Genomic DNA, 2,500 nt, shown 5'->3' with positions numbered 1-2,500 from the left:
GAAGATGAGGGATAGAGAGAGAGAGAGAGAGAAGGAAGATGAGGGATAGAGAGAGAGAGAGAGAGAGAGAGAAGGAAGATGAGGGATAGAGAGAGAGAGAGAGAGAGAGAGAGAAGGAAGATGAGGGACAGAGAGAGAGAGAGAGAGAAGGAAGATGAGGGATAGAGAGAGAGAGAGAGAGAGAGAGAGAAGGAAGATGAGGGATAGAGAGAGAGAGAGAGAGAGAGAAGGAAGATGAGGGATAGAGAGAGAGAGAGAGAGAGAGAAGGAAGATGAGGGATAGAGAGAGAGAGAGAGAGAGAGAGAGAAGGAAGATGAGGGATAGAGAGAGAGAGAGAGAGAAGGAAGATGAGGGATAGAGAGAGAGAGAGAGAGAGAGAGAGAGAAGGAAGATGAGGGATAGAGAGAGAGAGAGAGAGAGAGAGAGAGAAGGAAGATGAGGGATAGAGAGAGAGAGAGAGAGAGAGAGAGAAGGAAGATGAGGGATAGAGAGAGAGAGAGAGAGAGAGAGAGAGAGAAGGAAGATGAGGGATAGAGAGAGAGAGAGAGAGAGAGAGAGAGAAGGAAGATGAGGGATAGAGAGAGAGAGAGAGAGAGAGAGAGAAGGAAGATGAGGGATAGAGAGAGAGAGAGAGAGAGAGAGAAGGAAGATGAGGGATAGAGAGAGAGAGAGAGAGAGAGAGAGAGAGAGAAGGAAGATGAGGGATAGAGAGAGGAAGGAGAAAACGATAGAGAGGGAAAGAAAGAGGGACAAAGACAGTAGAAGAGGAAGAGAGAGGGAGAGAAAGATAATGGAGAAGAGTAAGAGTGAGTAAGTGAGAGAGAGAGTGAGAGAGCAGAGGAGTGAGAGAGTAAAAAACAGCCGAGGAGAAATAGAGAGAAGAGAGGAGAGAAAGAGAGAGAAGGAGAAAAAGAGAGCGAGAGAGGGGAAGAGATTGGGGAAAAGTAATAGTGTGTGAGTGAGTGAGTGAGACAGAGAGCAAAGAAGTGAGAGAGAGAGAGTAAAAAAGAGATTAGGAGAGAAGCAAGGACAATGGGACAGAGAGATAAAGAGAGAGGGGGGCTGAGTTGGGACTGTCGCTGGAGTACTGCTAGATTTCCTAAATGTATCCGCCATTAAAAAAGTGCATCAATTATGCATTCATTATTGAGGCTCCTTTGATGTCTAATTACTATCAGACTGTTTTAGTAATCACTGTGTGTGTGTGTGTGTGTGTGTGTGTGTGTGTGTGTGTGTGTGTGTGTGTGTGTGTGTGTGTGTGTGTGTGTGTGTGTGTGTGTGGTGTGTGTGTGTGTGTGTTTCGTGTGTGTGTGAGACACAGAGAGAATGTATATTCTTTTTGGTCCCACTGATATCCAGTGTTCTTTTGAAAATGTAGTCAGGTACATAAACAAATAATAATATCTATTATATATTATAATACAGATTTAATACAGGAGAGACAGATTTGTGATTTCACTAGTTAGTTAGTTAGTAACACTTAATTAAATGAAACAATATGAGATAGATAGAGAGGGAGAGGGGAGAGATATTCTGTGTGAGAGAGATTGATAGACAGAGACAGTGATACAGAGAGTGTGAGTGTGTCAGTGTTGTGCAAGTTCACACCTCTCATGAACTAGTTCAAAGTTCAGTTCATACAAGTAAAAATGAATAGTTCACGTTCATCGTTCACCGTTAAAATTCTGAACTAGTTTTTTGTTCAGTTCATTACATTGTTTTAAGGTGGAAAGTGAGAATGAAAGACTTAACTTGTTTATTTTTAAAGAAAACTTTATCCATCACTACTTCTTGCCTTACACTGTACATCATATGTATCCATTACTGTCAAAATCTTTATCAGACAGTGTTTAAAAATCCCTTAAATAATAATAAAGTGCATCGGATGTAGTCGCTGAGTCTGCATCTCTTTTTTCACTTTCCATTTTTATATGAGACCGAGAGCTGTTATCTTGGAATACGTTGCTTGTTTGGTCTGCATGTGTGTGTGATGAATCATGGGTAACGTAGTGCAAAGTCCAGTCCAGCAACAACATGGTGCAAGCAATGGATGTAGACAGCGTCTCTTCTCAGGAGAAGGAACCAGCTAGACCTCAGATAATATGAACGTGTTCACCGTTCAAATTCATTATTTGTCATTACTGTAAGTTGCGTTCAGTTCATCGTTCTCATAAAAATGAACGTGTTCAATGAACTGGAGTGTGTGTGAGAGAGTGTGAGTGCATGTGTGTGAGAGGGAGTGTGAGTGCATGTGTAAGAGGGAGTCAAAGAAGCCAACGCTCATCTGTGTGTGTGTGGGGGTAGAAAAGTGACCCTCTCCTCTTCAGTACAGTCATTGCATCTCTCACTGTCTCGCTCCCACACTCACCTCCTCTGCTCCTTCTCTCCCTCTCTCATTCCTCCCTCTTCCTCTTCTCCCCCACTCACTCATTCTCTCTCCTCTCCCATCCCTCTCTCCTCTTCCTCCCTCGACTCCCCCGCTATCTCTCGCCCTCCCAT

At 43.3% G+C, this 2,500-nt stretch overlaps 1 protein-coding gene across 1 annotated transcript in view; it reads right to left on the bottom strand.

The window, feature by feature from the left end:
* LOC308360834 (metabotropic glutamate receptor 1-like) overlaps positions 1-2,500 on the bottom strand; it is a gene marked incomplete at both ends in the record, with an annotated part of 31,155 nt that overhangs the window by 15,800 nt on the left and 12,855 nt on the right. The gene's annotated exons all lie outside the window — the stretch shown is intronic.

This window comes from Sprattus sprattus (assembly GCF_963457725.1).
Source record: "Sprattus sprattus genome assembly, chromosome: 2".
NCBI lineage: Eukaryota > Metazoa > Chordata > Actinopteri > Clupeiformes > Clupeidae > Sprattus > Sprattus sprattus.
This window is presented reverse-complemented; position numbering and strand designations above follow the sequence as displayed.